This window comes from Taudactylus pleione, unplaced genomic scaffold (genome assembly GCF_031769625.1).
Source record: "Taudactylus pleione unplaced genomic scaffold, aTauple2 ptg001032l, whole genome shotgun sequence".
In the NCBI taxonomy this organism is placed as follows: domain Eukaryota; kingdom Metazoa; phylum Chordata; class Amphibia; order Anura; family Myobatrachidae; genus Taudactylus; species Taudactylus pleione.
Genome location: NW_028285433.1, coordinates 3,956,945 through 3,968,793, shown reverse-complemented (window position 1 = coordinate 3,968,793; position 11,849 = coordinate 3,956,945). Strand labels below are relative to the sequence as shown.

Here is an 11,849-nt window from a genome sequence, read left to right as displayed (position 1 = left end):
TATCATCAACATCCACATTAGCGTCAGATAGGACACAAATTTCCCCCTCATCCTCCTTTTGCACTTCGTCCACACTATCATCCTCAATTTTTATTATTTCACCATCTAATACTAGCACAGCCGTCATGGCGTCAGTGATCCGCTGTGAAACTGGGTGACACTGGACTTGTTACGTTTTGAGTTTTGGAACTTGGTGACATACAGTTTGATATTTAATGAATGCGCTCCAAGTGACGTGGAGGTTCCTAGGTGGTTTAGGTCCCTCCCTCTACTCACTCTTGCATGGCAATGGGAACATATGGCTTGACAACTGTTGTTCAGATCGGGATGGAAATAATTCCACATGTGAGAAGTAGATTTTTTTGTCTTTTGTCCCGGCATGACAACAATGGGTTCTGGCTTTTTCAAACCATGGGCAACAGCTGTTGCCTTACTTATACAAAGGACATCCTTGGCATCAACATCCTCATCACCAACATCTTCATCATCAACATCCTCATCATCCTTAGCGCCTTCATCCACCAAAATATCCTCCTCCTCCTCCATGTGCAATTCCACAGAAGCATCCTCAATGACTACGTGTGCAAGATGTTGACTGCCCTTCCCCACATTTACAGAGGGCACACAAATGATGGAACTTGGAGGATCCTCCAGTACACTAGTATTTAGGTTGGGCTCACACATGGCAACCGCGGACACACTTGCACTCTCCTCAGGGATTTGTGATTTTGATTTCTATGGGCACGCAGTTGGTTTTCCCAGAGCTGTCTTAACAACTTTCACATTTTTAATTGGACTACCACCACTACTACTACAAGCAGAAGGTCTATCAGCAGTCTTCATAAAGAAAAGCCAAGGCCTAATCCTTTCTGATAATGGGTGTTTTTCCTTCTTTCTTGTTGTACACCCATGTCATTGCCAGCTTGTTTAATCCCTATATATCTGAAGCAAATATTCTATTTTTCACATAGCTAACATCAGGTTATACGTAACATAAATATATAAACTCACAACGTGTTTAACCAGAATTATATACCTTTTAAATCATTTGGATAATTTCCTTTCATAAAGATAACGATAAACACAAAATGTTATAAGTAAAATGTTTTTATATTCATCAAATCAATCTTCATAAAACAGTGTTTAAACTTAATAATACTAGACAAAATAGAGACAGAGAGAGAGAGAGAGAGAGTGAAAATGGCTGCTGTGTGAGACTATGTGTGGGGGGGGTTGTTGGGGCACATGTCCTATTGTTCAAACCGCATGGTCTCTGAACACAAACTCCATTTTGAATGTCACAAAACTTACATAATGTTGTAACTTCTGTAAATCATATATCCATTCATGATCATAATTATAATAACTACAATAAACCTATCTGAACTATACAATACCAAAACTGGGTAAAGTTATAACTATGATCACAAGACTAGTAATTCACAACTTCCATTGAATCAAGCACGTGATTCAATGGGGAAACGTGGAGCACATGGAATTTCCTTTGTTCTCACCACATGGAGGTAACCATCTTTAACAAACTGCAGACTACCTTTCACACGTTAATTATTACTTAAACCAAATCTATTTGAACTATAAAATCCCCAAACTATGATAATACATAACTTCACAATGCTATCACAATATGGCTAGTAATCCGCAACTCCCATGGGACCATAACCACTAGCTGAATTCAACCTGAAATATTCACATTCCATACTACAATATTTCAATCAGATTCCATTATATAATGTTTCAGAAAGTATAAACTACTAAACAGCGTACATTACTTATAAACTTATTACAATGTAATTGACCACTACCGAGTTACGGGTTCCTTCATCACCAGCTGATATCAAACATTTATATATCTACAGATTGCAATATTTTACCCAATTTCCATCTTAATCTTGACTACACAATGTTACAGTCAGACCACGAGAATACAACACACACTAAACCTATCTCTCTCAGACAGTGCTATTGTTAAAGCACATGGTGGATCATATGAACAAGCTACAGTCTCCATTAAACACATGTGAATAGACAAAGACTACACCATATCATCCACTGTATGCTAACACAGACAGGTGTATTTAGTTCCATCTTGGCAGTCTTCTGGGGAGAAGTCTGCTGTCCTTCATATCTCTCTGCAAGTGTGTGTCTGCTGTCTCCTTGCAAGCATGTGTCCACAGTGTGAATGCCATACTCCTCCCCCTTACCTGTGAGGTGTGGTCAGAAAGGGAATATCCTATTGGTCAACTGGAACTACTGTTCACTTTAAACTTGGGCTATTGTTCTAAGCTTTCCTGTGTGAGGCTAGCTATCTGTGAACTGTGGCTATATGTAAACAACTGCTAATTAGCTTGTATTGTGAGCTGGTTTCTGTGTTACCTCTAAGCTCTGGGAAAATTATCTCTTTTCATTTATATATTTTGGTTTTAGCTGTATAAGGAATTAATATTCTATATTTTGTGATTATCGTACTATATGTTGATTTTTATATACACACTGTAACACTTTCCTTGCAACTTTGTGTAGTGAATGGCATATTGCCAATTTTTTGTTTATCTAAAGGCAAATATACATTTCAAATTTTTTTTTGTAACTTCAGTAAAACTTGCTTTACCATATCGATGGCATGACTTAAGCCCTGGCTCATTGGCCTTCATAGAGGACGAGGAAGTTGATGGCCTTGCACTGCTGGTGTCAGCTACAACATGTGGTTCTTGGCCTTGCTCTCCTGTCATGTTACTTACGCCATATTTTCTGCAGTCTTGAAGCAGTGTCACAATCACCAAGGTGCGGTTACAAAATTCACACATGTGCAGTCGTGCGCACACACAAAAATATTAGAAAAAAAGACAAATGATGATTTTTATTTTTTGTCAGCTTCAGAAGAACTTGGGCCCATAGCACCGACTGGAGTCGGGCAGCACAAGGTTGCAACTTGCATTGCTGGCTGCTTTTGTGCACTGCTGTGGTCAAGCCTAACACCCACGAGCACACACAGAAAAATATAAAAGACACTTTGACAGATTGATTTTTTTTTGTTTTTAGCATGACTGGAGTTGGGTTGGATCTTGTGCACTACTGCGGTTAAGCTTAAAACCTACGAGCACTCACAGAAGAAAAAAATATAAAACACTTTTATTGGTTTTTTTTGGAGAACAACTGGAGTCGGGCAGCACAAGGTTGCAGCTTGCATTGCTGGCTGGCTCTTGTGTGCTGCAGTTAAGCTTAACACCCACGAGCACACACAGAAGAAAAAAATATAAGGCACTTTTATCATTTTTTTTGGGAGAACAAATGGAGTCAGGCAGTACAAGGTTGCAACTTGCGTTGCTGGCTGGCTCTTGTGCGCTACTGTGGTTAAGTCTAACACCAATGAGCACACACAGAAGATTTTTGGAGAATGACTGGAGTCAGGCAGCACAAGGTTGCAACGTGCGTTGCTGGCTGGATATTGTGCGCTACTGCGGTTAAGCCTAACACACACACACACAAAAATCTAAAAGACACTTTGATTATTTTTTGTTTTTTTCTTTTTAGCATGACTGGAGTTGGGCTGGATCTTGTGCGCTACTGCGGTTAAGCCTAACAAGCATGAGCACACACAGAAGAAAAAAATATAAGACACTTTTATTATTTTTTTTTGAGAAGACTGGAGTCGGACAGCACAAGGTTGCAACTTGCGTTGCTGGCTGGCTCTTGTGTGCTGCAGTTAAGCATGAGCACACACAGAAGAAAAAAATATAAGGCACTTTTATTGGGGGTTTTTTGGGGAACAAATGGAGTCGGGCAGCACAAGGTTGCAACTTGCGTTGCTGGCTGGCTCTTGTGCGCTACTGCGGTTAAGTCTAACACCAATGAGCACACACAGAAGATTTTTGGAGAACGACTGGAGTCGGGCAGCACAAGGTTGCAACGTGCGTTGCTGGCTGGATATTGTGCACTACTGCTATTAAGCCTAACACGCACACACACAGAAAAATATAAAAGACACTTTGATTGATTTTTTTTTTGTTTTGTTTTTAGCATGACTGGAGTTGGGCTGGATCTTGTGCACTACTGCGGTTAAGCCTAACAAGCACGCACACACAGAAAAATATAAAAGACACTTTGATTTTTTTTGGTTTTTAGTATGACTGGAGTTGGGCTGGCTCTTGTGCGCTACTTCAGTAAAGCCTAACAACCATGAGCACACACAGAAGAAAAAAATATAAGACACTTTTATTGTTTTTTTTTAGATGACTGGAGACGGACAGCACAAGGTTGCAACTTGCGTTGCTGGCTGGCTCTTGTGCGCTACTGCAGTTAAGCCTAACACACACGCACACACAGAAAAATATAAAAGACACTTTGATTTTTTTTGTTTTTAGCATGACTGGAGTTGGGCTGGATCTTGTGCGCTACTATGGTTAAGCCTAACACCCACGCACACACAGAAAAATATAAAAGACACTTTGATTTTTTTTTTTTACTTTTGTTTTTCTTTGGAGTCCAGAACTTGGGCCCAGAGATGGACACAGCACAAGCCCAGGACACAGCAGACAGCCCAGATGGATCAGCAGACAGCACAGTGACAGTGACAGCAGTGTGACCAGAGACCAGAATGGATCAGCAGTCACCAGCCCAGGACACAGCAGATAGTACCAGCACCTCTCCTAGCCCTACACTACCCACCTGCCCTGTTCAGTCTCCACTGCAGGAGTGAAATGGCATCCATCGCATGCTCCCTTATATACAACATTGATCATAGAGACAAAAGTTCACAAACTGCGAGATTTTGTCTATATTGTTTTGCCTCGATTTGAAGTAAGGCGGGAAACTCCAAGCCTGCTAGGGTCCAACTCGGTTATGCTAAATTTGGGTGGGTTCGGATCTCTGGAATCTGAACCCGCTCATCTCTAGAAATAACCATACTGACAAATCACTTGTCCACTACTGTGTTGTTCAAAGTGACTTCAATCTCTTTTGTCAATTCTTCCTCTGATTTGCACACACAATCAGCGCTTGCATACCTAGCTTAAATATCGTTGCCTGATAGTAGTTAATTAAATGTCAGTTGTGCCTAATAATCTGTCCCTCTCCTGTCTCTAGGGTATAAGATTGTCCCAAAAACCTAATGTAATGAAACCGTATATTGATCAGTCTAGTATGCCAAACCCTAACATGACAGTCGTAGTACAATCCAAACACTTATCATATCAAAAATGTTACAATGTTTACTATCAAGCAAACAATTTATCTTTTAACAAAATACTGCTCCCTGAATGCAACCTACTTTAACAATATGCCTGCCAGTGGAATGTTAACAAATACATGAAATTAACGACATACAACTCAAATACTTCACATTGAGTTTTTGATTGATATAATTATAGGACTTCACAGCTATTACATGATATCAGAATATCAATACAATGAAAAATAAATAAATTTGAACTTATCTAGAAAATAAACTGTTGGCTTTCCAGTAAGAAATGCTTATAACTAATGTATATAACCTTCGGCCTTTTAATAAAGCTGCTGTTTTGCTGTGAAACATACCTCTGATTTCAGGTCAGACTATATTTCTAACAATATTAGAATATGCTATTACCCGTGGAATTATATATTTGTGGAATTCCGACCTCTGGCTAACACACATGGGGGCTCTACTTTTGGATTGACTGTTTGCTTCCACCTTGATTATATCAATCACCGCAGGATGTGCTCCAGTTACCCTTGATTGGGTGTTATATATTAAATATACAATTTATACCTACTTAAGGATTTATCCTTAGGCGATTGCAACTCTCTATTGCATTGTATCTCACAGCTGCTAATTCTCACTCCTAGAGACTGTGGCGTAAGTTTGCTAAGATTTGAGTCTGATTGGGTTTGTTTGTTTTTTTAACTCGATTATCCTCGCCGAAACTCAGGTGATTTGAGGCTCCTGAAACTCACATATTTACTAAGAAGTGAGTTTAGCTGAGACTGAGTTTTCAGATGGTGATGGTGAAGCAGATTGAGATATCTCCCCCAAGTAGTAATCATCTGTATTTCCCACAGACTGCTAGCCAATCAGCGGCCGCTTTACATGTAGCGGCCACTCATTGGCTGGTTACACATGTAGCGGCCGCTCATTGGCTAGCGGTCCGTGGGAAATACAGATGATAGCGATCCCCTGTCATTTTGTGTAGTGTAAGTATATGTCCGCCTTGGATCAGTTCACTAGTTTTTTTATTTTACCAAGTATGGGGATGCTGTATGCCAAGTATGGGGTATTTTGCCAAGTATGGGGAGAGCAGCACCAGGATGTAGGTAAGTATGGGATCTTTTGTCCAGGTACTCCTAGTGGATTCTACATGGACAAGGGGACAGACCAGCTGGCAGCAGGTAAGTATGTGTGAGGTAGGTAGGTATGTAATAAAGTTGTACTATACTTGGTGTGTGAGTGTTGTGGTTAATTAACTATTTATTTTACAGTGGGGGTATGGGTGCTGGCTGGCTACAGGCATTTGTAGTTCCACAAGTGCCAAAGGGCAGACATGATGGCACCTGTAGTTCCACTGTAAAATACAATAGTTTTGAACTATTTTTACAATACTATTACACTCGTACCCACAGCCCAGGGGTGCAGGGAAGAGCCCCGGGGTCCGCCTAAGCCAGGGATTTCAGGAGGGGGGGACCCTTCTTGGGGGATCCCCACCTCCCCTGAGATCCCTGTCTTGGGCTGACTGGCTTGGTTTGTTAATGCTTTGGCCAGGGAGAGCCAGTGATAGGGTCTTCTGGCTGTGGCATTACACCCCGGACGGTTTGGGTCCAGTGCTGGTTTTAAATATAGGGGGACCACTTGGCATTTTTTCCCCATCATATTTAAAACCAGGACTGCCCCTGTAACTAGGTGCTGGTTCCTAAATTACAGGAGAACCCTACATGTTTTTTCCCCTGTAATTTTAGGAACCAGGACTGGCTGAGCAGTCTGGTCTGTTATGTTTTGGGGGGGACCGTACGTAATTTTTTTTTTTAAACATTAACCATTACAATACTGATTCCATGCAGAAACATACACAAATCACACTGTTCTGTATATGTTTCTGCCAAACTCGCAGCTTAGGAGGTGGATTACTTGAAACTTCTAATTAGCTGGGAGTTTGCAACAATTACACCCAAGATTGTAATCTCGCTTCTTAGTAAATTCCAGAGTTGTATCTATTTCATGAAAAGTACTTCCGAGTTTGGCCGATGGTGAGTTTATTCGAGTTTGCAATCTCACCCGAGTTTTACAGTGAAAAGAGAGAAATCTCTCTCAAACTCACCCGAATTTATCTTTAGTAAATTTGCGAGTTGGAAAAAATGCCTAAACTCACCCAAGATTGCAATCTAGACCAAACTCGAATCTTAGTAAATTTACCTCTGTGTATCTATGCATTGCATTTATTGATCTGCCATTTCCTATTACTGCATATGATATACACAAGTGTATTTTTATTTGTACAGTATGTTTATGTGATTATTATTTTACTAATGAGCATTATCATTATCTTTTAGAAAAGTTCCCAATACATTTATACGAATAATTTAGACCTAGACACTTGCTCTTCTTGTATTATTACCTGTGTATGCCATGCTATTACATTTCTTACACTTATATAACTAAGTCTGGCTGGTTGAAGGTCAGGCATGATTGAAATCATGGTAAATTAAAAAAACAGAACACCATGAACAAAGGGAAAGTTGCCAAGACTGTGACAGGGAAAAATAACCCATGTCAGAAGGCATTGTGTTGTAGGGAAAATTGATGCAGTGGATTTTGAAATTCATCCAAATTTCAGCAATTTTTAATTTGTGTGCCAGTCCATATTTGCCAACAATTCACCCCCTGGCTAATCAGGCCAAAGTGTACATTGAACATAGTGGAATAAACAAATGTCACATGTATAGCCTTCTAAAGAAAAGAGCCTCCGTCGTTCAATCTTCCATAATTGTTGATAAAATGTTTTTGAGACTTGTAATAAAATCATGTGTCTTAATAGTGGCCTAGGGGTAAAGTTACTAAAGTGAGAGTTTTTAGCAGTGAGTTTTCAAAGTGATGTTGCCCATAGCAACCAATCAGATTCTAGCTATTATCTTCTAGAAGGTGCTATTTAAATGTTACATAGAATCTGATTGGTTGATATGGCCAACATCACTTTTGAAACTCACTTCTAAAAACTCTAACTTTAGTAAATTTACCCCTAGTCTCTTATTATTTTTGTAATGACTTCTATTCTGTACATGCTATGTACTGTACATACTGTATCAGTATTGTCTAATTTGGCACTTATTGTTTCTAATTTTCCATCCTACTTAGTTAGCTCTATTGGGTTATTGTAATGTAACAAATTAAAGATCAGTTATTTCTGCATTTATTATCACCTACATACAGATGTAGCCACGCTCATCTATCCTTGTCATGGTGTATAGTGTGATATCGTAGTCACACTGCACCTGGTCACAGGGTGGTGTATTCTGTCATGGGGTGTCGCGGGTTGTCACTAGATGGTGCATTGAGGTTTAGTGTGGTGTATGGAGTTGCCGGCGAGTGTAATACTAATGTTTGTCCACCAGATGTCGCTTTTGAAAACCACAACTACGCATGCATGAGTTCAACCTAAAGTTATTACACATACAGGCTCTGAGTGTCATTTTCTAAAAATATGAACTTACAAAAAAATGTAGAATAAATGTGATGACTATGGCGCCAACCATCAACGGTAAATTAATGTAGATTTAAATTAAGAAATTAAAGTGACCAATTAGAGTGAAACAAATATATAACAGGACGCGCTACCAGAAGGTGTCAGCTGAATACAGGTAAGGAGGATTGGGGCAAATCCCAAACAATAAATGTGGAAATAACAAATGATACAGTGACAGGCGTAACTTAAAAAGTGCACAGTGCAATAAATATAAAGAAATTTAATCGAAAATTCATATAGACATACTAACATAAATACATATAAAAACGCACAAAATGAATGGGCAAAGATCACATAATAGCTTAGAAAAGCATATCAACATATCTCAACACCACAGTGTTGGAATAAAGTGCAAATGCATAATGGTATATATTGCACAAGCCCAATAATATATATTAAAAACAGATAAACTGAGAATATAGTTTTAAAAACAGCAATGAATTCAAAGGTGCTTATCTTAGTGGATTTAAAGGCAAGAGTGCAGCTTCCCCAACGCGTTTCATCCAATGGGACTTTTTCAAGGGATATTAGCTAGAATGCATGTGTCCATATTTATACCAAGTTTAAACAGAACCAATTAATCATCCTCATTGTGATTGGTGACCTCATATCCGGTCTATCGGAATGATTAAACAAAGGAGACTTTCAAAGTGCTCCTATAAATTAAGTTAATTATTTGTAACACAAATAAAATTCCAGAAACGTCCAGAGATCTTAAATATAGTGTAAAACTAAGCGTAATACTAAGCGGTACTTCCGCCCAAAGATTCCAAATCTCCACCCTTTATGACAACATCCGCCCTCTTCTGGGTCTGGATGGAGGCAGATGGTTATAGGATCGGCGTCTACGTGGCTTCCGCCCTCACTCCTGGTTTCCGTAGCATCCGTCCTTCAGTATCCGGTGATGGTATCCCAGGTGTCCATGTGACTTCCGCCCTGACTCCAACGTTCATCATCTTACAGGCATCCGCCCATACTCGACGTCATCGGCATCCCACTCAGTTTAAGCGCTCCTTACTCCTATCACATTCCGGAGATAGGCACTGCCATTAGTCTGCGGAAGCAGAAAAATTCAGTAATATTTGGAAACTTTGAGAACGCCATTTTGAGAGAGGGTAATTCTGCCCAAAGTGTTAACATTAGTAGACACACCACTTAAATAGACAAAGAATAATAGAAACGTTTATGTGGCAATAAGCCAGGGTATAGCAGCATAAAAACAACATCAAGTTCCAAATGGCAGATAAAAAAGGTATTAAAAAAGATATAATATAAAATATGATAAAAATATATCAATGAGGCACAACTGGTTAAGGAAAATATATAATAATAAATTATTGTAAGTAAGAAATATGTATATATAAAAACGAAAGAAAACACTGACTAATATAATGTTATGTTAGGCACGTCACAGTCTTCATAGGATCTTCAAGAGTAAAGAATTAATTAGTTAATTATTTATAAGCAGAGGAGGGGGTTGGTTGATAAAGTTCGTGAGTAACCATGGAACAAGGGAAGAGAGTTTGAACCATTCAGAGACCCAGTGGCTATTTTGCACGCTGTTGTAAGTATGTATGAACACTACAACACCTGGAATTCCCAGGAGGTCTCCCGTCCCAGTACTGGCCAGGCCCATACATGCTTAGCTTCCAAGATCGGACGAGATTGGGCATATACACAATGGTCTGGTTGTAGGTTCCTTTTATCATACACAACTACCGCCTTGTCTCTTACAAGAATGGGTCGATCTCATAACTCTCATTAAATCCTTGTGGAGCCATGGTATTTAACTCAAAGATCCAGAACATTTCTCTTCTTGATAATTTGTTCCCTAGATCTCCCCCTCTCTCTCTCTCCTATAGAGCATGTTAAATTAGGAGAGAGAGGGGGAGATCTAGGGAACAAATTATCAAGAAGAGAAATGTTCTGGATCTTTGAGTTTCACAACTTCCATTGAATCAAGCACATGATTCAATGGGGAAACGTGGAGCACATGGAATTTCCTTTGTTCTCACCACATGGAGGTAACCATCTTTAACAAACTGCAGACTACCTTTCACACGTTAATTATTACTTAAACCAAATCTATTTGAACTATAAAATCCCCAAACTATGATAATACATAACTTCACAATGCTATCACAATATGGCTAGCAATCCGCAACTCCCATGGGACCATAACCACTAGCTGAATTCAACCTGAAATATTCACATTCCATACTACAATATTTCAATCAGATTGCATTATCTAATGTTTCAGAAAGTATAAACTACTAAACAGTGTACATTACTTATAAACTTATTACAATGTAATTGACCACTACCGAGTTACGGGTTCCTTCATCACCAGCTGATATCAAACAATTATATATCTACAGATTGCAATATTTTACCCAATTTCCATCTTAATCTTGACTACACAATGTTACAGTCAGACCACGAGAATACAACACACACTAAACCTATCTCTCTCAGACAGTGCTATTGTTAAAGCACATGGTGGATCATATGAATGAGCTACAGTCTCCATTAAACACATGTGAATAGACAAAGACTACACCATATCATCCACTGTATGCTAACACAGACAGGTGTATTTAGTTCCATCTTGGCAGTCTTCTGGGGAGAAGTCTGCTGTCCTTCATATCTCTCTGCAAGTGTGTGTCTGCTGTCTCCTTGCAAGCATGTGTCCACAGTGTGAATGCCATACTCCTCCCCCTTACCTGTGAGGTGTGGTCAGAAAGGGAATATCCTATTGGTCAACTGGAACTACTGTTCACTTTAAACTTGGGCTATTGTTCTAAGCTTTCCTGTGTGAGGCTAGCTATCTGTGAACTGTGGCTATATGTAAACAACTGCTAATTAGCTTGTATTGTGAGCTGGTTTCTGTGTTACCTCTAAGCTCTGGGAAAATTATCTCTTTTCATTTATATATTTTGGTTTTAGCTGTATAAGGAATTAATATTCTATATTTTGTGATTATCGTACTATATGTTGATTTTTATATACACACTGTAACACTTTCCTTGCAACTTTGTGTAGTGAATGGCATATTGCCAATTTTTTGTTTATCTAAAGGCAAATATACATTTCAAATTTTTTTTTGTAACTTCAGTAAAA

At 39.1% G+C, this 11,849-nt stretch overlaps 1 pseudogene; it reads right to left on the bottom strand.

Annotated features, from left to right (window-relative positions):
- Positions 1 to 10,307: 10,307 nt before the first annotated feature.
- On the bottom strand, positions 10,308 to 10,426 carry LOC148454046 (5S ribosomal RNA; annotated as a pseudogene).
- Between the last annotated feature and the right edge of the window lie 1,423 nt (positions 10,427 to 11,849).